At 40.0% G+C, this 25,020-nt stretch overlaps 1 protein-coding gene across 1 annotated transcript in view; it reads right to left on the bottom strand.

Annotated features, from left to right (window-relative positions):
• Nucleotides 1-25,020, bottom strand: part of pola1 (polymerase (DNA directed), alpha 1) — a 253,947-nt gene that overhangs the window by 19,086 nt on the left and 209,841 nt on the right. The gene's annotated exons all lie outside the window — the stretch shown is intronic.

Here is a 25,020-nt window from a genome sequence, read left to right as displayed (position 1 = left end):
GTGCTAAATTTGTCTGGAGGAGAGAAGAAAATTGCAAATAAAAGTTCTATTGCAAAGACTTCCCAGTAGATATTCTGAACATGTTTGAAGAAGATTTCATCCTTATAATGACATGAAAAATGACCACCTATGTCTATGGTTTAGACCAACAACTTAAATCCCACTGAACTCACTCTAATCATTTGTCAATCAAACTAAACTGAATAAATGTTCAGAAAGATAAGGGCTTTGTAATCCACCTGTCTATTTTTTCACTACTATTACTGACATATTAATATGTAGGTTTTAAGGGGAAAAAAAAACTTTTCTTTTGCCTTTACTAGTTTGATGGCATTTACCCAATACCACTTTATTCACAATACAAAATAAATTATTCAGTTATGACTACAATGATTCACCCTTGTCAAACTTTGGCCATTTTAAAACCTCAGGCTCTGCATTACGTGTCAGTCAAGCCAGAACAGTGCTGAGTTGTAAAGGTTCTATAGGACTATAGATATCTTTTACATGTCTCTCAATGTGAGAATGTAATGTCACCCATATTTACACATGTATATGCACACAGCTGTCAGAACAGTTTAAAGTTTTGGTCACTTTCATTTCACAGTTCCACTTTTGGGAAACTGGGAATAAACGGAGAGTGACAAGAAAGAAAGGTCAGATCAAATTTTCTTTAAATATAGAGAGAACTGCACATACTGCAAGCTCACCATTATGCCTATCTGTGCGTTTGCAATCAATACGGATAACAGCTGTAATATCGGACCTACAGACGTGGAATTTTGCCAAGTGTTAGATGAATAAAAATAAAACTCAAAGTCCTAATGTTAAAAAAAAACTGCTTAGCAAATAGTCAAAATAAAATTAGCCAGGATCAAAACGATATTCAGCCCATTATGAGACCAGCTGTAACAGACATTGTAAACTCAAATGGGGAGGTTTTGTGACATCATGAGATTACCAATGAGGAAAAACCCATTTGCTTTATTGTGGCTACAATCTTAGTAACAGGAAAATAGCCAATTACAACATCAGTTCTCAGTTAACAACCAGCGCTCAGGCTTACTTATTGTGGATGATAAGCTACTAAATTACCAGGAATTTTAAAATCTGCTGATTCTATTCACCTTACAAAATTCAATAAGGTGCTTAAAGCAATTTATAATTGGACTTAAATCGTTCCATATAATGCAATTTAAAATTATTGGAATAATTAACTTCCTCCTCTAAGTATAGAAGATATTTGCTGTAACAATACATTTGGCAGAAGTACTAGGTTATCAAACAAGTCCAACCAGAGATTAATTATGACTAAACCTTTCAAAAAAAATCTGCTCCTGTAACTAACTGTAAACTCTCACATCAAATGTACCCAGGTAATTAGCCACCATTGCAGACTGTTCTTTTTGCTTTGAAATAATCTTTTGAGCATTTATTTTGCATTCACTCCAGGTATATCTGGTGGAACTCTGCTCTTGGCTTCTTTACTAACATATGGAGGTGGGTAGTGGGGGCGGTGGAGGGAGGGGGTGCAGTTTGGTAAGTTTAACCATTAAGGACATGTGGGTTGAGGTGGGTGGAAAGTAAAACATTTTGTAATATCAACCCCAACACACAAATTTATCAAAAGTGGGCAGGCAATCTGCTCTCAGATGGCAGTTTTGTCAGTAAAAGTATTTAAGGGAACTGCAAGCCTCTGTTTTAACATATTTTAATTTTAACCCATTAAGGCCAGGTTTCCCAATGTCCCTCGGCAGGCAAAAGGAGGCAGATTTATGAGGCAAATATTTACATAATTGCTTTGAGCAGTGAGGAGTTAGGAGTATTTCCTTCAGGCGCATGCAACAAGCTTACCTCTTTCCAGACTTTGTGGTCTCCAACTCACCCCATTCCCCCGTGAGCTCGGAGTGTTCACCCTCCCGAACTTAGTCTCCACCCTTCCTCCATGGTTGACTGACTCCTGCCATCTCCTACCCTCCCCTCACCTTGCATTCACTCCTTGGCTGTTTGCCTGCCTGACAAACAGCCTGACTGTCAATCAGGCAAGCTATCATGCAAGAAACACACTTAAAAAACATTTTAAAGATATCCTGCTGTTGATTTCATTGCTGAAGACACGGCCGCTAACGGACAGATGAAGTAAGTTGTGGTGATACAAAAGAAGCCAGAATTGAAGGAATGCAGAATTCTCAAAGTTGTAGGGCTGGAGGTTACTGAGGTGGGGAGGGAAGTCATGGACACATTTGAACACAAGGATAAGAATTTTAAATTGGAGGTGTTGGTGAACAGGGAGCTAATGTTGGTCAGCATATATTGGGTAATGAGACCTGGTGTGAGTTAGGGCACAATGGGAACAGAGTTTTGAGGGGGTGAAAAATTGTAGGCTGATCAGGAGAGCACTGGAATAATCAATTACTTCTATTAGATGCCAATTTCTTGGGGGAATTCTTTCATGAGATGTGGGTCACACTGGCAAGGCCAGCATTTGATGCCCTATTTGCCCAAGAGCGGCTTGCTTGGCCATTTCAGAGAGGAATTAAGAGTCAACCACATTGCTGTGGGTCTGTAGGCCAGACCAGGTAAGGACAGTAGATTTCCTTCCCTAAAGGGCATTAGTGAACCAGATGGGTTTTTACAGCAATGGTTTCAAGGTCACCATTACTGAGGCTAGCTTTTAATTCCACCAGCTGCCATGGTGAGATTTGAAGCCGTGTCCCCAGAGAGCATTAGTCTGGGCCTCTGGATTACTTGTGCAGTGACATTACCACTATGCCACCACCTCCCCCAAATATATAGGCACAACTAATTTAAAAGAAGGTTAAAAAAAAAGGTGACATCATATTCAACTTCAAATATATTGAACTTTTTATATTAAATTGATTTTAGTTTTCTACCATTCTGCAGTGCCCCTGGATTTTGTGATTTGCTTTTCAAACATTCTACAATGCTTTAAACCCAAACTACTAACTCAAAAGATTCCAACTGAATGTCTCATTAAAATCTGTCATTCCATTTACACCCTCTGTTGTATGTGTTACATAGAATAAAATACGCAGAGCGGTGCAATTCTCGAAGCTTGAACAATCCGAGTTAATGCATTCAACAAAGCGAGATCTGTCAAGATCAAAATATTAAAGCTTTATAACAGTTATCCCACATACAACACATTTCCCTTCCCTTAAAAAACTCCACATTCCCATGCAAGAACATGCAGACCACTTTCCAGTCCAAAATTTCCAACTCCAAACTGAGAGCTTATCCTATGCATTGATCAGTCTGTGTGAAGAATTAATCTGGAGATTAGTCTAAAAGTTTTACTAGTTTGAACCTATATCCCTTCGTTTACGTAAAAAAATATTCCAAAGTCCTTTGCCCCCCCCGACAACTTCATCTGCTCATTGTCCCTTGGTGAAATCATTCAAGACATCGGGTCAGGTTCCACATGTATACTGATGATGCCTGGCTCTACCTCTCCACCACTTCTCAGCCCTTTCATTCACCGTTTATTGTAAAGATTGTTCACCTGACATTTTGTCCTGGATGAACCACAATTTCCTCCAGTTTAACATTGGGAAGAACAAAATCATCATATTTGGCCTCCATCACAAATTTTGTAATCTTGCTCATGATTCCATCCCCATTACCAGCCAATGTTTCAGGTTCAACCACATCGATCGCAACCTTGTCACAACCCCATGTCCTCTTCATCATAGAGACTGCCTACTTTCAGCTCTGTAACATCACTGATCTATGCTCTGCCACAGCCCATCTGCTGTCGAAACCCTCATCCATACCTTTGTCATGCCAGACTTGACTATTCCAATGCTCTTCTGGCTAGCCTCCCATCTTCCATCCTCTATAACATTAGTTAGTTCAAAACTGTTGCCCCATAGCTTATTATAGTAGTACACAAGTGGAACTCTTTTCCCCCACACCCATTACCCCTGTGCTCAGAGGTTACTGGTACCTCAATGCCTCAAGTTTAAAATCATTCTTGTGTTCATTCAACTTCTATATAGTGTTACATACTTTTTGGATTGGACTAAACAAAAACATGGTATGTAATCATCTAAACATACAAAAACAATGAACAATGCTTTATTGGCTGTAATTTCATTTTACTTAATTCATGCAGGTGCTTTCTTACCAAAAAAAGTAGAATTTTAATCATATCAGTAATTAACTTATGATTCCAGTATTCTACATTATAATGGCAGCCTCATGGTGTGCTGTTGAAATCCAAATATTTCTAAATTTACTCAGATTAAAAGGATTTCTTGAAAATTGCTAAAAAGAGGGGCATTTTGCTGAAGCTTTTCATCTTGCACTCATCAGGACAAATGCAAGAATACCAAATTTCAGACAATCACAACAATTTATACCACAGGATAAAAGGGGCGCTGACTGGCTGGCAAATCAACTCTGATTGGCCAAGGGCATTGCCATAAGGAAAGCAATGGGTAACCACAGGCTCCCTTGCTTCTGGGTGATTCAAAAAACGTGCAAGGTGTGAACATAGGATTTCTTTGAACTGGCTTCAGCTTGTGGCTTAGGGAGGGCAAAATCATCTAAGCTTTCCATTACTGATCACTCTCTGAAGACCCTTGCTGCACGTCCACAGGTGTAAATTTTGGACAAATGCAAGATCAGGCTCAGCTGGGATGCCCCCATTATAAGACAGTTGACACATACTGTCAAGGTTATTACAAGAATATTGGCCACCTGGCTGGGGTACAGAGGATGCAGGGTCTCCATGGAACTATACCTGAACAAGGAGTCAATGTCTTCAGGTAAACAGGGATGAAATACAGCAAAAAGATAGAAAAGAAGATCTGCCACTACATTTTATGTCAAAAATAAAGTATTTAAAGGGATGCTTACTGTAAAATTTGACTGCCAACCTACCAGGCCCATAGTTAGATTTTTAATTTGTTTGTGGCATTTGAGCTTCACTGGAAAGGCCATGGTTTATTGCCCATCCCTAATTGCCCTCGAAAAGGTGGTGGTGAGCTGCCTTCTTGAACCACTGCAGTCCATGTGGTGTAGATATACTGATGGTGCCATTAGGAAGGAAATTCCAGGGTTTTGACCCAGTGACAGTGAAAGAACGGTGATATAGTTCCAAGCCAGGATGTAGTGTGTTTTGGAAAGGAACTTGCAGGTGGTGGTGTTCCCATGTGCCAGGTAGTAGAGGTCGCAGGTTCAGAAGGTTTTGTCGAAAGGGCCTTGGCAAGTTCCCGCACTGTAACTTGCAAATGGTACACACTGCGACCACCGTGTGCCGGTGATGAAGGAAGTGAACATTTAAGATGGTGGACAGGGTGCCAAATCATGTGGTTTGCTTTGCCCTGGATGATGCAGAGCTTTGTCGGTGTTGTTGGAGCTGCATTCATCCAAGCAAGGAGAGTATTCCTTCACACTCCTGTCTTGTGCCTGGTGGAAAGGCCTTGGTGAGTCAGGAGGTGAATTTCTTGCTGCAGAACACTTGGCCTTTGACCTGCTTTTTAAGCCACAATATTTATGTGGCTAGTTCTATTAAGTTTCTGGTAACCAGTGACCTTCAGGATGTTGATGATGGGAGATTCAGCAATAGTAATGCCTTGATGTGTCAAGCGGAGGTGGTTAGGTTCTTAGGCTACACTCAGGAAATTTATCAGCTCACTCAATCACAAAGTGCACTTTACATTTTGTGCATTTGATTATTTTCCTGTAAGATTCTGTCAATTAAAGACCTAGAATTGCAAAGTCAGTGTAACTCTTCAGATAATTAAACTAATCCTTTATTTTAAGTAATTGAAAGAAATTGAGTCATACCCCACCCCTGGAAAAAGTCAATAGTGAAAGGTATCATTTTTAAAAATCTTTAAAAATCTGCCACATCTCTTCATCTTCAATATAAAAAAATCCAGAGGAGTCTTTTGTGAATAAAAATTCTAATTCATGATTATAGAGTAGTGTGACAACACCAATATTTATAATTTTACTGTCAGCTTGCTAATGCCATTTCAGAAAACCTTCAAGCAGAAAGTAATAGGAATTTGTTTGCATCATGCAAGTGTGTGACACTGGGCGTTCAACAGTACTGAACCTGCTTGGATTCCATTTCAAACATAATGAGCAATAAAAAGAAAATCTCAAGAAAGAAGGCACAGAAAAGGTTGAAGATTTCTGTAGGAAAGAGCTAGTTTTGTGTGAATGGCAAATGGACAAAATAGGCCCAATAGACAGGGTGAATCAGTGCTGTGTATAAAAAAGGTTCCTCAAATTCAATAGCTTGCCTAGATAGCCCAAGCACTACATTAGCAGCAACAACTTGTATTTGTGTAGCACCTTTAATGTAGTAATATATCCCAAGGCTTTTTGAAGGGCAGTTATTGAAAATTAATTGACACAGAGTCACATAAAAAGATTAGGTCAAATGACTAAAAGCTTGATCAAAGATGTAGGCCTTAAGAAGTATTTTAAAGGAGGAATGTGGGGTAAAGAGGTAGAGAAGCATAGGGAGGGAATTCAGGTTAAGGGCTTTGGCAGCTAATGCTGGAACCCTGAAAATCACGGATGTTCATTAGCTGATACAAGTATAAACCCAAGACAAAAATTGAACTGTATTTTTCTAAAACAGAGGAAGTTAGAACTCTGGCCTCACGGTTTTATACTGACGTTGGTTTCTAGTAACTGTTTTCTCTCCCTTTCCAATTTTAGGCTTCTCTATACAAAGTGCGCATGGAAAACATGTTTTAACATGTCCCTGTAACATGAGCAGGGGAGGCAGACAGAGGACAGCTCCAGAGACCTGATACTGGACAATCCAGCTCTTTCCAATCACCTCAAGGATGTGTTTTCTTTTTACATCACGTTTAGATGCTGTACATATTTATTCTATGCTTTTCTAACACTGAAGACTTCAGCCCCAAAGAGATTGATTTTGGCCAGCGCAATCAGTCCAATGTTCTTTCTTCCCTGTAGTCATGGTGAGGTGTCAAAGATAGATGGCAGACTGTTGGTTATTTTGGTGAACTACTTGGGAAGATGGGCTTGGGGTGTCTAAATGATAAGGCTTACTATCCAGCAGTTGAAATACATTCTACTTGTGCTGACACTCAGGCTCCACTTGTTTTAAAAAGGTTCTTTTTAATACTGCTGCCTTATTCATGGATCAACCCTAAATGAAAAGGCATAGATCCACTGGTGGCCACACTTTGAGTTAAAGCAAATTAATGAAAACATTAACCAATTTATATGTGGTATGTGGAGTGCCATAACATTCACCTATAAGATCAGAGAAACACAAAAACCTGCACTTTGGTCAAAGGGACACACTCAACATGAACAATGACAGGGACATTTATTTAAAAGAAAAATCAAAATTAGGTATTAGAAATGAAAGACCTAACAAATTGATAAAATACGAATTTCAACTTGCAACACGCTTTATGGAAAAGAAAGCATGTCTCACTAACCAGACTGAATTTTTTTTGAGGAGGTAACTAAGTTGGTAGATGAAGGTAGCCTCATCAACACTGTATATTTGGCCTTACTAAGAAAGCATTTAGCAAGATGTCATACAAGAAGTTACTTCCATCAGATAGCGTCCTGTGGGATAGAACTGATCCTGGATTTGATTGAGAAATAACTGTGTGCAGGCAAGGGGTTGTTATTAATGGAAAAGGTTCCTTGTGGAGTTTTAGTCCTAGGGCATTCCTAGCGAGATGTGTATTCAGACTGTTGCTGTTCATGATCTACTTTAATACAGTAGGTAATATTTCGCAAGACCATGGATAACGCAAAGAAATGCGCACGGTTCGGACCCTTAATGAGAAAAATAGGTTACAATTTGATCTGGATGTGAAGAAGGAATAGACTTGCACCTGTCAGTCTATGCTCAATAAGCAGCAAAGTGATGGGAGTTGACAGTGCTATCATGCAGCTCTTACTCACCAATAATCTGATCATCGATGTTCAGTTTGGGTTCCACCAGGGGCACTCAACTCCTGACCTCATTACATCCTTAGTACAAACATGGACAAAAGAGCTGAACTCAAGAGGCGAAGTGAGATTAACTGCCCTTGAGATCAAGACAGCATTTGACTGCATCTGGCATCAAGAAGCCCTAGGAAAATTGAAGTTAATGGGAATCGGGGAAAAACTTTCCACTTGAAGTCATACCTAGCACAAAGGAAGATGATTTTGGCTGTTGGAGGTCAATCACTTCAGCACCAGGAAATCGCTGCAGGAGTTCCTCAAGGTAGTGTTAGAGACCCAACCATCTACTCCATCAAGGATTGTAACTCCATCATATGGTCAGAAGTGGGGATTTTTGCTGATGACTGCAAGCTGTTCAGGGCCATTCACAATTCCTCAGATAATGAAGTAGATTGTGCAAGCATGCAGCAAGACCATGACAACATTCCAATTTGGGCTGATAAGTAGCAAGTAACATTTGTGCCATTCAAGTACCGGGCAATGACCATCTCCAACAAGAGGGAATCTAACTAGCTCCCATTGAAATTTAATCGCAAAACCATTGTCGAATTCCCCACCAACTTGGGATTACCATTTAACTGAAATAACTTCAGCAACTTGTCAAGCCTCCTTCAACAGCACCTTCCAAACCAGTGACCTCTTCCACCTATAAGGTCAAGGGCAGCAGATACATGGGAACACCACCATCCACAAATTTCCCTCAAGCTACACACCATCCTGACTTGGAACTATATCCCCATTCCTTCACTGAAGCAGAGTCAAAATCCTGGAACTCCCTTCCTAACAGCACAGTGGGTGTACCTACACCACATGGACTGCAGCGGTTCAACCACAATCTTCTCAAGGGCAATCAGGGATGGTCAATTAATGCTGGCCTTGCCAGCGCTGCCCACATACCGTAAAAGGATTTAAAAATGTATACTGTGAGAGACAGTATACTGTGAGAGACAAGAGCATATCAGAAGCTGGGCTTTCTGCAGCGAATGACTTGCCTCCTGGCTCTCCAAAGCTTGTCCACTACTTTCAACACCCCTTAAGCCAGGGCAAAACAACTCACTCGATTGGCACTCCACCCATCACCGTAAAACATTCACTCTCTGCACCATTGGTGCAACATGGCAACAGCGTATACTATCAACAAGACAGGCTGTAGTGAGTGGCTCATTAAAGCTTCGTAAATGGCAGCTCTCAAATCTATGCCCCCTGCCACTTAGAAGGACAAGGCCAGCAGGTGCATGGGGCACCACCATCTCCAAATTCCCCTCCGAGTTGCACTCCACCCTGGCTTGGAAATATATTGCTGTTCTTTCATCACTGTTGGGTCAAAATCCTGAAACTCTCTCCCTGACAGCACTTCTTCATCACATGGTTAAAGAAGGCAGCTCACCACCGCTTTCTCAAGTGTAATTAGGGAAGGGGAATACCTGTTGGCCTGACCAGCAACGCTCAATCCCATGCATAAATTAATAATTTTTTAAAAAGCCTTTTGTTATCATGATAGGCTTAGAGAACAGTGTTATTTTACTCTAGAAAAGCACAAACGTTAGGCGGCTTAGCCAAACTGTACACTGAAAATGCTACATTGACCTCACTTTTACTGTTACTACCTATTTATTTTACTTGTGGTGGGGAATGTACTAGGCATGTACTGCCAGTAGCAAGCACTCCTAAGTTAGGTGCAGCATGACCAATTCCAGAGGAAATTCTAACTACATTTCCTCCAACAACATGCCTCAATTTTAATCTCAAAAGAGCACTTCAATGCAACAGTGTCGTTTCTACTTCAGACAAGTTGTTTCTGGCACCTTTTTGACTGAAGCTGCCAGTTAGTTTCAAAACAGTAGCAATACTAAATTGAGACCCTGTGCCCAGTTGGAACCAGGTTGGCCAAAAGCTTTTCACATGCGAGGCCCTTGCAGCTGGCAAATGGGAGGAACCTTCTCCTGCCCTGTCAGCCGTTACAGCAGAGTGTGCTAACTACTGACCCCAGTAACAACTCGCCATTGCAATAATCCACTCTGGTAAGCTAAGGTTCACAAAATCTAATGCCCATTTTCCAAGTTAATATGTGATATTCACTCAGAGGAATTGAATTGCAAAACTGGCCAACAGCTCAAACTTAATAAATAAAACAGACAGGCATTTAAAAAGTTACCTCACCATGTCATGGTGGAACACCATGGACGTATACAAACCTAAAGAAAACCACTTATACCCACCATGGACTGCTAACAAGCAACTGAGAAATCTGTTCCAAAAGATTCCACTTCCCCCTCCCTCTAACACAAATTTGGATTATATGGATCATTTTTAACCTGCCAACAATTGCAAAAGCTTTTGTGAATGTCCACAAACCCCTGAGCCAATTGTGAAACACAATACAAAGAGCCATTTTCTGTGATGCAGCTTATATTAAAGTTCAAAGCACTTCAGTGAAATTGAAGTAAATAAAGCAATCTTTTTTCCAGTTCCTCAACTAGGTAAACTGCTTGGGACTCAAAACGTAAAAATCACTTGGGAACATTTTTTTTGAAGGTGTTTACAATTTTTGTGTGAATTTTACAAAACAGACATTAAACAACAAAGTTAAAGTTCCTATTCACAGACACTTCGACATCATTGATAATACAGATCAACTACAACACCAGAGATCCTCATTGGTACCCTCACAATCTAGCCTAAAGCACACTCTCAGCCCTACATGGTACAAGGCGAGATTTCATCATTTAAAAGTAAAATCAGAAGTGGAGGCAGATGCAAATCAACATACTATATCGGACAATACATATTTCCAGAAATGTTCTTTTGATGCACTATATAAAAAAAAACAAAGAAATGGAAAACACAAGCTGCACACCATTTTTCAAACCTAATAGGCTCTTGCTACTCCAGATTTTGCTTTAAAAATCAAACAATTCGTTAGTCACTTTGACCCCAATTTTTTGACACAAGGTTTCTAATTGAAGGGTAATAAGAGAAAGTACTACTGGAAAGGTATTCAACACTTCCCTTAAATATGACAGTAAATGTGTGAGAAAGATTAGTTCTGTGCTTTAGAAGAAATTGAGCTTTTTAAGCAGCAGTTGCTTATATAAAAGAAAATGTCCATATAATCTTAAAAGATATCACTTGTATACTAAAGCATTTTATAATAAACACAGGCTGTCAAACCTTTCGAGTGATAAGTTATCAGCCATGTGTCAGAATGATCCTCTGAGGTTTGAAAAGCATGTGTTTACCATAACTGCTGTACATTAGTCTAACAGAAGTTATCAACCTCATACTTGCTGCAAAGTAAATTTAGTGTGAACAGTCAAATATACATTCTCATTGCTAGGCCACTATGCTGGGTGAATGTGTGCAGCATGAGTATTCACTGTGTATAAAGGCATTTCATGACTAAAATTTAACTTCTGCAGCTCTATGAATAGCCTCTGTTTACAGAAGCTCAGTACTCTTAACTCTCAGACACCACTCCTGTATCAAGACAAAGGCTGGTGTCAACCAGTCTGCCACCTGTAGCTAAATAGCCTTGAGGATCCGTTGAGTGCCTTAGTACTAGGAGCACACTGGCAGCAATATAGCACTTAAATTCTGTGGGTAACTCTCTCCCTTCACTTCTTCCCACCCCGCCCCCCCCTCCCCCTCCATAATACATAAATTACTAAAATTTATGCACTCTTCAATATTAGAATGAATTTCAATAATCACTCTCGGAAGGGGAGGGAAAGGAATCTGCAAAAAGCATTTATGACACATCATTTTGAAGAGAAACCATATGAACCTGTTAGATTTCTCAATGTCCTGCTGGTCCATAAACACTGAATAGTCAGTCAGCCAGCAGTAAGGGAAAATTATGTAAATGTTACAGTAAATGGAGTGTAAGTGAAAACGGGTTAAAGTCATTAAAATGTGACCAATAAATGCCCAATGAACAGTCCAATACAAGGTCAAATCAGTAAAGTTAAAAATTAGCCCTGTAAAGTTTGTGCTCTTGGAGACCACCGTTGACCTCGGCAACAGGAATAAGAGCAAACGGGTCGAGACTTTCCTTCCAGTAGTAGGAAGATACATTAATTTTGCATCTGGCAGCAGAAATTTAAAAAAAACTGAAAAGATTAACCATTACAGCAACAACAACGTATTTTGATGTAGCATCTTCAAAGTAATCAAAAATCCTGAGCCACTTCACAGAAGCATTATGGATCAAAACTACACACTAAGGTACATAAGGAGCTATTAAGCCAGGTGACCAAAAGCTTGGGCAAAGAGGGCTGGGTTTTAAGGAGAAACTTAAAGAATGAAAGAGAGGAAATGAAGCAGAGAGATACAGGGAGGAATTCCAAAGCTTAGGGCCTTGGCAGCTGATGGCTCAGATGCCAATGGTGGAGTGATTAAACTAAGGAATAGGGAGGGCCAACGTTATGAAGTGACTTGAAAACAAGGATGAGAATTTTAAAATGGAGACCTTGCTTGCCCAATAGGAGAGGACTGTGGAAAGATGAGGGAGAGAGGGACCCAAAGATGGATCTTTGGGCATGCTCAGTGACAACATCTGGCAGCAGTAGTAAAAAAAATTGCAAAGTTTAACCATTACAGCAACAACAACATATGTTGATGTAGCATAGGGCTGGGAAGAGTAGCTATTACTAGAGATGCTGTGACTCTGATTGGATAGGTAAGAATGGAATCCAGTGAGAGCAACCCACAGAGCTGGACAATAGAGGAGAGATGGAGGAGGAAGATGCGGTCGTGTCAAAGGCTGCAGCTGGATATGTTAAGAAATGTGTTAAGCTAAAAACAAAATCATCTGCTGCTCTCTTCTGTTGTCAGTAAATATGAAATAAAAATATTTAAATTCTGCTGCAGAAAGGAAAAATGTATTCCTCCAGCAATGTTTTTTCACAATTTGGGGCAAATAATGCTTAATGTTATAAAAAAACACAAAAAAGACACCTAAAGAAAGGTATATATCAGAAAAATTAATTCTTATAACATTCAAAATTCAGTGAAGCAGAGGAAATTTGACCCCAATGCCAAGAATTTTCATAGTCACTCAAAAGTAGGTGACGCTATGTGTCCATTTAGAGAAAAAGAGACAGCTTATTCAGTATATCATTTGCAGTAGGGCTTGTGCTTCAGTGCCACCATATTACTGCGGCATTAAAAACTGTCACATCGCCAATCAATAACCCAGAATGTTGAAAAGAATTCCAGATCGCCCTTGTTAAATGAGTTACTATTACTGAAATATATGATCCATTTCGATTACCTAAGCACCATCATGCTCATCTTTCATCCCAATTACAACCTCTATCATTTCCTCAATCTAGAAGCTGTTTTCAATCAACATGTTCACTTATTACAGTGGGTTATGGTAGCTACCACCTCTTCTTGTATTGAATTCTTGATTGGACAAGCCCTTTGAATTTAACATGCACCATGATTGCATGTATCAAAAACAGGGTGCCAATCACAATCTTTTAAAAGGCTATTCGCGTTATACTTCATCATGGAAATGAGTACCAAAGTGAATTCAAAATACAGGGCCAGCATGTAAAACCAGGGTACCTCACGACAGAGAATGAATCTCATTATAGCAACCTTGCCATGAGTTTCTGTAGAAAATGCCAGATAAATTGATTTTATTTGTTTCTCCACACTTTGTGTGTTCCATTCTTTCATAATTGCATGCTTTAATCGTTCCTTTTACCAATTACAGGCTCTCAGTTTCTATACATTATTCCCATTGCTCCTTTTGCTCACTAGCTGTTTTCTTCTTTCTTGTTCTCTCTCTATTGAAGCTGTGCACTGGAGGACAATGCCATACTCTGAACAAGCAAATGAAAGATTAAGTATAATAGGATTCAATTCTTGGACAATTACTTAAATTCATCGGCTCAATTCCCTGCAATAATACGTGCAAAAGATTTTGAAAATCCTTCAACATAGCTAGTATATAGACATGCAAATGCCATTATTTTAAACAAAAAGGTTTTAATTTTCATCAATTAAGTACATTTGTCTTGGTTCAGTTTCATCAATTCATCAGTCTACATTTTATTCAAGCTCTGAGCATTTAGTGACAGCAGAAGTCTAGATCGTTCATCAGGGAATGTAGTTCATATTGTGGAAAGTATTTTTTAAATGTTGGATGCTAGAAATAATTATATTTAGTTCATTTAGTACCCCTGCAGCCAGAAAAGAGAAAGCCTAATCTTATCATTTGGGCTGGATTCAAACGCAGATCCCAGAGATGAAAGAGCAGTGGTCAAAGGCACTCAATTTCTTTAAACTGACGCACTGTTGGAGAGGAGATCAATTGTAAGTTTGAATAAAACCTAATGACATCTTGTAATTGGGATCACAAATCAACATTTATTCGGGAACTACTGAAATGTACTCCGAATACAAGCATACGTAAGATTTCAATGAAAGGTAAGTTTATCATGTTATTTCTTGCAAAGACACACCCAGGAATATTGCACATTTCAACATATTCACATCTTCAAATGGGAGGTTGTCTTTAATAAGGAATGGATATGAATTAGAAAGATTTTTTTTTCATTACCTGTGACAATTGAGCATTCATAGCTTGAAGCAACTAAACTAATTCCCCACCATAAGGCATGTATCTGCCTATCTTATAAGGCAGATTAGAATCAGGAACAAAATAAACAAATAAGCACAAAATCTGGAAGTCTCTGAACGTTATTATACCTCAGCTGCACTATATGGATACAATACCTGCTAAATATTTGAAATTTCAGTGGAACAGCCTCAGTTATAGTGCTGAAGGCACTGGATACTGCAAAGGCAATCAGTCCTGGCAACATTCCAGCCATAGTACTGAAGACTCATGCTCCAGGACCAGCCCAACCTCTAGCCAAGCTGTTCCATTACAGCTACAACACTGGCATCTACCCGGCAATGTAGAAAATTACCCAGTTATGTCCTGCGCACAAAAAGCTGGACAAATCCAACCCAGCCAATTACCGCTCCATCAGTCTACTCTTGATCATCAGCAAAGTGATGGAAGGTGTCATCGACAGTGCTATCAAGCAGCACTAACTCAGCAATAACCTGCTCACTGATGCTCAGTTTGGGTTCTGCCTGAGCCACATGGCTCTTGATCTCATTACAGCCTTGGGCCAAACATGGACAAAATAGCTGAACCCAAGGGGTGAGGCGAGAATGACTGCCCTTGACATCAAGGCAGCAGTTGACCAAGCTTGGCATCAAGAATCCCTAGCAAAACTGGAGTCAATGGGAATCAGGGGAAACCTCCTCATTGATTGGAGTCAAACATAGCACAAAGGAAGATGGTTGTGGTTATTGGAGGTCAATCATCTCAGTCCTAGGACATCGCTACAGGATTTCCTCAGGGTAGTGTCCTAGATCCAACCATCTTCAGCAGCTTCATCTATGACCTTCCTTTCATCACAAGGTCAGAAGTGGGGATGTTCGCTGATGATTGCATGATGTTCAGCACCGTTCGCGGCTCCTCAGACACTGAAGCAGTGTGTCCATATGCAGTAAGACGGAACAACGTTCAGGCTTGGGTTGATAAGTAGCAAGTAACATCCGTGCCACACAAGTGCCGGATAATGACCAACACCAACAAGAGAGAATCTAACCATCTCCCCATGACATTCAATGGCATTACTATCACTGAATCCTCCTATTATCAACATCCTGGGGGGGTTACCATTGCCCAGAAACTAAACTGGGCCAGCCATATAAATACTGTGGCTACAAGAGCAGGTCAAAGGCTGGGAATTCTGCAGCGAGTATCTCACCTCCTGACTCCCCAAAAGCCTGTTCACGATCTACAAGGCATAAGTCGGGATTTTGATGTAATACTCTCCACTTGCCTGGATGAGTGCAGCTCTAACAGCACTGGAGAAGCTCAACACCATCCAGGACAAAGCAGCCTGCTTGACTGGCACCCATCAACCACCTTAAACATTTCACTTTACATCTGCAGTAAGCGTCGCCAGCTGCAGAAACTTCAGTTCCAGGTTGCGGAGCTTGAGCGGCGGCTGGAATCACTGTAGTGCATCCACAAGGCTGAGGATTACATGGATAGCACGCTTAGAGGGGTGGTCACACCACAGCTAAGAAGTACTCAGGTAGAGGGGGAATGGGTGACCGTTACAGCATCTAAAAGAAGCAGGCAGGTCATGCAGGAATCACTAGGCTATCTTGCTCTCTAACCACTTTTTCATTTTGGATATTGGTGAGCGAGATGGTTCTTCAGAGGACTGTAGCATGAGCCAAGTTCGTGGTACCACAGGCGGCTCAGCTGCACAGGAGGGGAGGGTAAAGAGTGGAAGTGTTATAGTGGTGGAGGATTCCATACTTAGGGGAGCAGACAGGCGTTTCTGTGGCTATAGACGTGACTCCAAGATGGTATGTTGCCTCCCTGGTGCCAGGGCCAAGGATGTCACAGAGCGGCTGCAGGACATTCTTTTGGGGGAGGGTGAACAGTCAGATGTCGTGGTCCACATTGGGACCAATGACATAGGTGGGGAAAAGGATGAGGTCCTGAAAGCAGATTTTAGGGATTAGGAAGGGAATTAAAAAGCAGGACCTCAACAGCAGTAATCTCAGGATTACTCCCAGTGCCACAGGCTAGTGAGCATAAGAATAGGAAGATTGAGCAGTTCAACACGTAGCTGGAGAAATGGAGTAGGAGGGAGGGCTTTAGGTTTCTGAGACACTGAGATTGGTTCTGTACAAGAAGGACAGGTTACACCTTAACAGGACTGGGACAAATGTCCTTGCGGGGAGGTTTGCTAGTGCTGTTGGGGAGGGTTTAAACTAGATTGGCAGGGGCGTGGGAACCTGAGGGGAAATTTAAAGTGCGGAGGAGAAAAACTGGCAGTGGGAAGTAGTGAAGTATCAACTGATAACGAGAATACATCAGGAAGTAGTATCAAGGCAGACAGAATACTTGGAGAGTTGCAGAAAAGACAGTAGCTGAACAATGGGCCACCTTCAAAGAAAAAATATTGCAGGCAATGTCAAGGTATATTCCCTTGAAGGGAAAGGTAGGACAAATAAATTCAGAGCATCCTGGATGATGAGAGAGATAGAGTGAAGATGAAAAGGGGGAAGTGCACGTATAACAGATGTCAGGTAGAAAATACAATGGAGAATCAGGCTGTATATGGAAGGACCAGGGGAGAAGTGAAGAAATTGATAAGAAAAGCAAGGAGAAAGCATGAAAAGAGGCTGGCAGCGAACATCAAATAAAATCCCAAGGTCTCCTATAAGCATGTAAATAATAAAAAGGCGCTAAAAGAAAGAGTAGGGCCGATTAGGAACAAAAAAAGGGGACGTGCATGTGGAGACTGGAGAAATAGCAGAGGTATTGAATGACTGCTTTGCATCTGTCTTTACAAAGGAAGAGGGTCCTACCCAGGCCGAGGTGAGAGAGGAGGTAACTGGTACACTAGAAGAACTTACAATTGAGAGGAAGGTGGTGTTGGAAAGGCTATTTTTACTTAAAATAGATAAGGTACCAGGACCGGATGAGATGCTTCCAAGGGTACTAAGGGAAGTGAAAGTGGAAATTGCGGAGGCACTAGTGATAATCTTTCAATCTTCCTTAGACACAGGGGAGGTGCCAGAGGACTGGAGAATTGTGAATTTTACACCCTTGTTCAAAAAGGGGTGCAAGGATAAAGTTGGCAACTACAGACTAGTCAGTTTGACCTCAGCGGTAAGGAAATTTCTGGAAACTATAGAATGGGATAAAATCAATAGTCACTTAGAAAAGTACAGGATAATTAAAGAAATCCAGCATAGATTCATTAAGGGAAAATCATGTTTAAATTAACTTGCTGGAATTTTTTGAGGAGGTAACAGAGAAGGTTGATAAGGGAAACATTGTTGATACAGTGTTATATGGATTTTCAAAAGGCATTTGATACAGTGCCACACAACAGACTTGTGAGCAAAATTCTAGGCCATGGAATAAAAGTGAAAGTAGACACTTGGATAAGAAATTGGCTGAGTGACAGGAAACAGTAGTTATAAATTGTTTGTTTTCAGGTTGGAGAAAGGTTGTAGTAGAGTTCCCCAGGGGTCAGTGTTGGGACTCTTGCTCTTCCTGATATATAGTAATGACCTAGACTGTGGTGTTCAGGGCATGATTTCAAAACTTACAGAGGATACGAAGATTGGAAATGTTGTCAACTGTGATGGCGATAGCCTTGAACTTCAAAAGGACATCGACGCATTGGTGGATTGGGCAGACAAGTGGCAGATGAAGTTTAATGCAGAGAAGTGTGAGGTGATTCATTTTGGCAGGAAAAATATGGTGAGACGGTATAAAATAAAGGGAGAGTCTCTAAAGGAGGTGCAGGAACAGAGGGACCTCGGTGTATACATACATAGGTCATTGAAGATGGCAGGGCATGTTAAGAGAGCAGTTAATAACGCACATAGTATCTTAGGCTTTATTAATAGAGGCATTGAGTATAAGAGTAAGGAGGTCATGTTGAACTTGTATAAGACACTTGTTAGGCTTCATCTGGAGTACTGCGGCTAGTTCTGGGCACCAAACTTGAGGAAGAATGTGAAGACATTGGAGAGACTACAGAGGAGATTCACAAGAATGATTCCAGGAATAAAGAACTGTAGCTATGAGGATAGACTGGAGAGGCTGGGACTGTTTTCCTTGGAAAAAAGGAAGCTGAGAGGGGACTTGATAGAGGTATTCAAGATCCTGAGGAGTATGGACAGGGTAAATAGTGAGAAACTGTTCCCAATCAAGAGTACATCAAGAACCTGAGGGCACAGATACAAAATAATTAGTAAAAGGAGTAAATGTAATGTGAGGAGAACATTTTTCACCTAGAGTGTGGTTGGAGTCTGGAACAAACTTCCTAAAAAGATGGTGGAGGCAGATTCGATCAAGGTATTCAAATCGGAATTGAATTGTTACTTGAAAAGAGAGAATGTGCAGGGCTATGGGGATAAGGCAGGGGAGTGGGGCTAGGTGGAATGTTCTTTCAGAGAGCCAGTGCAGACTCGATGGGCCGATTGGCCTCCTTCTGAACTGTAAAGATACAGTGATACCTCACTGGCATTAAGTTTTGATCGGTTTGAATAAAAGGCTGACAATGATCTGGTTGTTGGCATAAGATGAGAAACAAACAAAAATGAGACATCAGCATGCAATTATGTAGAATCACCAACAGCTACTCAGTATTTCAGTCCAAAAATTAAATGCATTTTACGTTAGTATGCTAGCAGTAATACTGTTGATACCTGATCTCATTGGATCTTGGCTATGAGATGAATTGCTTGGAAATCACACAGAAACCTGTCTCATCGGGAGAGTTTAAAATCATGGAAACCCAGGAAGTGGTCATTCAGTCCATCCTTCTGAGTTGGCTCACTGAAAGAGCTATCCAATTCTCCCACTCCCAGTCTTTCAACATAACTGTATACATTTATCCTTTGTAAGTACATATCCAACTTCCTTTTGAAATTCCGTTAAAAGCTTAAAGCTTGACAATAACAAAACCTCAAAACTCTTCATTGTTTGGTAATACCATTTGTTACATATCGTTTGAAATTGGTTCCTTCTTGAGTTCTGAAGAACCAAATATCTCCTTGACCCACTTGTATTCATCTCTTATTGACCCGTCAAGGTGCAAAATTGACTATAATTATAAACTAGTAGGCCCACGCTATTTGTCTCCCCAAGCTAAAGGAAGCTCCTTTATAACAAGAGACTGCTATGGAGATGCAGGCAAATCAGCAAGGGACCAATACAATTTTTTCACCTGAAAAAATAACTACAAAGCAGATTGTCAAGGAAGGGGAAATAAAAACTAATGCAATACAAACTTAGGGTTCATGTGCACTGGAGACTATGAGAAAACCATGTGCGTGTACAGTTACTGTAATATGCCAAACTCAGAGGTAGCCTTCTCCTAGTAGCTTCTTATTGTTTGAGTAATTGCCTACTGGTTTGTACATGAAGAATAAAAAGAGCTCTGAAATATTTTAACATCTAGCAACCTTAGATATTAATTTATTAAAGAGCAGATTGCACTAATTTTCAATAACCTTGAACAAATTGACTTCTTTGACTATACATATAGGCAGATAAAACAAGTCCTGGCTAAAACAACAACTTAAGGTAGATGTTTTCCTGATTTTGTTGAAGAACCACCAAGATTAAGAGAATCAAGGGAAATGGGGATAGGGTGGGATACTGGAACTGAGGTAGATCAGTCACAGTCTTACTGAATGACACAGACAGGCTCGAGGGGTTGTACGACTTATCCTGCTCCTATTTGTTATGTACCCATTACTAGCCTATGCTGAATAGTATTAAGAATTGTGAAGCAGATTGTTGGCCAGACACATGCTGCTGAAAAGCATCCATAAACTGATGGGTGGAATTGAACAAAGTACTGTCACCATCAAGCATTCAAAACCTGTTTTCTTTAATCAGCAACTGACATTAAATGAGGCTTGCAATGAAATCAGTGTGGTTGGCTGGTTAAACATACTTCAATTCCCAGTAAATCAAAAGTAGTAAATTTAATTCAACCAGTTAAAGAAGTATTCTTGTCTGCCCTGCCACAACTGCTTTTCTGCTTAGTGCTATAAAAGTTACCTTTTGCATTATTATTGGTCTTCTCTTTTTCTGTAGCAGTATTCTATCATTATGAGAGAAAGATAGATGGGGTAGCAATTAAGCTGCTCCAATCCAGTTTCTAGGCACAGTACCACTACAGAAAGGAGCTTGGGCAGCCAGATGAGTGGCATGAATTGGGCCATGTGCTTTTGGGAATCCTACCACTCTGGAAAAAAGTGAAGAGCCTTCTCCTGCTGATGCTCCTTATCCTAAGGGAAAGTTATGAGCTTGTCAGTCTGGCAAACAATGCCTCATTCATATGCAAGCGGTGCATTACACATTCGCTGACCTGGCATTTGCTACGCATAACAGCCTGAAGGAGATGGTGGGTTAGAGATCCAAGGCAGTTTTGCTTTCACCATATGGCAGTGCAATGTCTTACAGGAGGTTTCAAGATCCAGTCACAGAAGGTGGCAAAGATCCACAGGTACCAATCCTGCTAAAAGGTAAGCAGTGAGGACACAGCTCCTCTGACAAATGAAGGAAATTGTAGCATGGTGTTCAAACATGTGGCTCACTGAACAGATGCATGCCTGTTGATTCCTCCTCTGGTCACCCTCCCTACACCCTACCCCCCTCACTGAAGCAAGATGAATTCTCAGTGGAATTCCAATGCTATAATGCAGGGCATCGTTGCCTATTTCTGGAAAGCTAGCTTTCACAATAGGGGAGGGAATCACATTGAACTTGTAAAAAGGCAAAAAAATTTAAAAGATGCAATCAATGGAAAATAAGAAAACAAAATGCAATACAAAGAAGAAAAAAAGAAACAGAAAAAAGGTTTCTTTAAACCACTTCAAAAGGGTCATGCAGGACAGCTTTAAGAATACTTGTTTTGGCTGTGTGGCCACAGGAGTGTGTTTGCTTCAGCTTTTACAGTTGCAGTGATGCACTGAAATGTCCAGGGTTACCAGGGCATACCTCCAAACACATACATATTAGTGGCCGTAATGGGGCCTCTGCCATAGAGCAACATGAGCTTGTTATTCTCTCAGCAGAACCCCTAGGTCACAGGCAAATTGTGCAACACCTGGATCCCAGTCTTCTGCTGCCAGAGTACAGGAGAGGACATTCAGAAACATAAGAAGTTCAAAGAACTTCTGTCTTCTCCGCTATACTTGTGACAATTCTTCCAATGTTTTGGTTATTTTACAATAAGATGCTCATAAATTCTGAATAATTAGAAATAAAAAACAAATTATTTAAGTCTTGAAACTGATTCAATTATCTCAGCCAATTATCTGCCCAATATGGTAAAGCTCCCTCTTGTGCATGTGAAAGTGATTGAATTTGCCACGGGTGTTTATCAAGCAAGAATGGCATAGAAAACTGAGTTCCATCACTAAGGTTAAAAACAAAGCAACTTTTAAAGGTTTTCAGGTGCAGGGTGTTCTGTAAGCTTATATTCAAAATAGATGCAAAAAAGAAAAACACAAATGCCAGCTTTGTGAAATTAAAAGCAAGGAATGAAGAGTTTGGTCAGTACCTCAAAGAGGCCAACATTTCAGGTGTGAAGAACTTCATGTTCTATTTCAAAAAGCTGAGGCCATTTCTCAAAATTGTGATGCAGATAGCCAGGTGGATCCCATTTGGATATAGCAGTGTCCAAGAGGATTAATATTTTCTAGTTGTTCTGGTGATCTAATGGCCAACGGGTTTTTTAAAAAGTTAAGCAACAGTTTCATTAATGTTTTATTCCTGAGCTTCTAGTTATAGCATTAATTATGCTAATCATACATTTTCCATTTATTCAGTAAGGCAAGGGTTAAATTTGCATATCTTCCCATTAAACATTCATTTGTTACACTAACTTAATTTGTCTCGAGTCATCTTTTATACTCAAGTGATAATAAGTATAACTGAAAATTGGCGACTAAATCATTATGAATGCAAGACTATCCTCTTGACTTGCAATTACTGTAGTTATATCCTGAGTTTTTGTTTTAAAGTTGCAATCACTGTAACCTAAAAGAAACCAGAATAACCTTGGCTTATCAAATTAAGTATCCTTGGTCTACAATTAAATTTATTGTTACCTTTTGCTACTTGTCAAACTACATCAAGTGTACAATTAATATATAATATTGGTCAATGAAGAAAGCTAGTACATTAAAAAAATGCCATTTCAATTACCTGTAAATGGAACTTCCAAAAATGGTCAGTCCACTGTCTGAATAATCAACTTCAGGCTCTCCTCATGCTCTTAGTCCTTGATGGGCAGTTTGTTTTAATAAAAACTTTAAATTAAATTCAACACTTTTTATTTAGCTTGAATAGGTACTTTAACTGAAGTCTAAGTAGTCAACACTAGAAAGAATAATCCAGAGGCACATTAGAAGAAACTTAGATGAATACTGTATAACCAAACTGGACTCATACTTCGGGGCAGGAAGAAGAGTAATATATTCCACTATTACTAAACTTCCTTTTTGCATTTTAAATATGTTACACATCAGTTGATCATTTATGAAACACCCTGCACAGAAACTAAATTCAAAACTTTGCACATAGCTTCTAGGTCAAGTCATGAAGACAAGTTGCATAAACAAGTTGCAACAGTTCCACATGCTATAAAGGTTGGCCTTATCGACAGCCTCGTAAATAGGATCTGAGTCATTGGCTCACTATGCAAGCTTGATGCTGAAATAGGGTGCATCAAAGGCATTCTGTGGGATAATGGCTACCCTGATCAAATTGTTTCATACTGTATATCAAGCAAACTCATGAACAGGCCTAAGGATGTCACTTTCAGCCCTGAAAAGTGCCCAGTCAACCTCAGATTACCCAGGCGAGGCAAGGTATCTCAAAAATTTGAGCAACAGGTGAAGCTAGCTGTTTCACGCTGCTACTGTGCAGTAACAACACAAGTGGTATTTACCACTAACAGGATGCTGTCATCAAGCCAAAAAGACGTTTTGCCTATTGCACAAATATATAATGTGGTACTTAAATTTCAGTGCCAATGTGATGGTAGGTATGTAGGCTGTATATCCCAAAGACTGATGGATCGTATCCAACAGCATGCCCCTACTGCTTTTCACAACTGGCAAGGTATATACCATACCCAACCAGCCCCTGCTTGCAAAACTCAAAACACAGTGACCAACTTTCAATGTGATTCCGCGATAAGGTAACATTTGCTAAACAATCCTAAATGTAAGACGAATTATGCTGACAACCAATTTAAGATTGTCAGTCGGGCTCGCAGTGTGGCACATTTGTGTGTACTGGAAGCTACACATATTAATACAAAGGGCCCTATTCTTTGCAGACAGAAAAGAACATGTACACACTTTGCACTTGTTTCAGCTAAACAAAATAAGTGACAGCCATTCACTAGTTCATTCCTCAGGGTAATGCCTTGACCAGAGTCACGCTGCCTGGTTTAAATTTCAAACAATGTTTTGCAGTTAACTGTCAGTCACCATCAACTGGTGTATTATTCATGGCAATGCCTTTACCAATCAAAGTCCACTTGCCAACCAATCAGCACTCTCCTTTCATACAGTATAAATTGTCATTCCCTTTACATTTGGTAATCTTGCAAATTGTCCTGATGAATGGAAGATGAAAAGCTTCAACAAAAAATGTCTCTTTTTTTCAGTAATACTAAACTTGGTTTGTATCCCCTTGAGTTTCAAAGGTTGAAAGGTGATCTAGCTGAAGCCCTTAAGTTAATTCAAATCCTATAGGGTAAATACAGCCAAACTACTTTTTCTTGTGGAGCTATCCAGAACAAAGAGCACCATCTTAAAATTAGAGTTAGGGCAATTACAACAGAAATTGAGGCACCGTTTCCACACAAAGGGTAGTGGAAATCTGGACCTTGTTCCCCAAAACGTTGTGAATTCTGTTTCAATTGAAATTTTCATAGATAGATTTTTGATAGGTTAAAGTATCAATGGATGCGGACAAAAGGCAGGTGTTGAGGTACAGATTAACCATGACGGAATGGCAGAACACGCTGAGGGGCTGAATAGTCTACTCTTTGTTGTGTGTTCCTATGACGTTACCATAACAGTAGACAGAAGCATCTTTTCTTCTTGAAATACATAAATTATTTGTTTATTAAATATTGAAGTAAAGTGACTTGGCTCAAATTATTATAGATAATACGTTTTGTGTCAAAACCAATTGGGATAAATCCTACCTAAAATGTTAGCAAGCCTTTCTCAATCAAATGCTGACTAGTTTTCTGCATACTTCCAGTATTTCTATTCTTTATTCTAGAATAGTAGGTAATAGACATGTCCTAGTGTTATGCTGGTACACACACGCTGAATGAAGCTCCTAAATCAATGAAAGAAAATGTCAAGACACAATAAGATAGGGGGAGATAAAAGCTGCACAAGTAGATTGGGGAAGTCGTGTCA

This window comes from Cetorhinus maximus, chromosome 16 (genome assembly GCF_964194155.1).
Source record: "Cetorhinus maximus chromosome 16, sCetMax3.hap1.1, whole genome shotgun sequence".
Classification (NCBI taxonomy): Eukaryota; Metazoa; Chordata; class Chondrichthyes; order Lamniformes; family Cetorhinidae; genus Cetorhinus; species Cetorhinus maximus.
This window is presented reverse-complemented; position numbering and strand designations above follow the sequence as displayed.